Genomic DNA, 1,266 nt, shown 5'->3' on the forward strand with positions numbered 1-1,266 from the left:
TGGAGAAAAAAATTACAAATAAAATGGTTCTGTTTACTTCCAAAGCAATTTTTTTTTCTCCAGATGATGAACAATAAAAACACTGACAGCCAATCAAAATCCATCTGACTTAATCACTGGTGGTTAAATCTATTTAAATATAAAATATGAAAGTGTGCACTAATACCAAAATAAAGAAAAAAATAAGATAAAAATAAACAGAACAGAACAGTAACTCCTTTACTTAAGGTGAAACCCTACATGATCTTTAAAAATATCATAAAATAGTGCTTCTTAGATTTAGCTGAAGGAAGAGAAATGAAAGACCAAAACCTAGATTCCCTTTCATGGGAACTTCGAACTGTGTCCTCTAGGGGTCGTTATGGGGGAACGCCTCGTCGTGACCCGTGTCTGAAGCATACATTGAAAAAACACCAACTCGTTGGCCGGCGACAGCCATGACGTCACTACCGGTGCGACTATAGTATAAATAGGTGCTGGGAGCTACACATCATTCTCTTCTTCGTCTTCATTGACTGTTTTGTTTGAAGCGTGCATTTCTGTGGTAAGAGCGATCTCTATTTATCTCATTATGGCGAGCACTAGCAAAGCATTTAAGGATGTGTGCATCCATGTTGACGTTGTTTAACATCTGATGACACACACGATCTATGTGTTGTTTTGTTTGGGCAAAGAGCACGCACGCGATGTCTCCGAAGGGGCAATCGGCGTGCTCTGCGAGCGTTTTTTCCAAGGAAAAAAGCTCAGCTCTCGTTTGTCTCTCTTTTCGAGGAGGGGTTACGCTTTCATGCTACCCTGACTGGTCTACCGTATCTGGGTCGCCCTGAGGGGTTTCCCGATCACCAGGATATCCCCTCTTGCTGAGGCATCGAGCGGGAGGCATAGGTGGCATTACGAGAACCTTCCTGTGTAAATGCTGTCTCGGGCAGTGCTCCCCTCACCTTTGAGGGTTGTATTTGAGCTTGCCTCTCCCGTTTGGCCCAGTACTTCCGGGTATCTGTAAAGAGATGCTTGTAAAACTCTAAAATAAGTGCAGCACGTTGAGCTTTACGCACTTTTCTACAAATCCACATAAGTGGTAAGTGTGCACGTTATGCTTTGCCCACTTTTCTAAAATCCTGTATGGTAGGGGTTACGCGTTTTTGATCTCGTTCCCTTTTTCTGAATTGGTTAGACCCTGTTTCCTTGGGCTCCACTCAACTAGTGTGTCTCTATCGGCACACTCTGGAAGCATCGCTCCCCTCACCAGTGAGGGTTATTATGAGT

This window comes from Sinocyclocheilus grahami, unplaced genomic scaffold (assembly GCF_001515645.1).
Source record: "Sinocyclocheilus grahami isolate Dianchi unplaced genomic scaffold, SAMN03320097.WGS_v1.1 scaffold878.1, whole genome shotgun sequence".
NCBI lineage: Eukaryota > Metazoa > Chordata > Actinopteri > Cypriniformes > Cyprinidae > Sinocyclocheilus > Sinocyclocheilus grahami.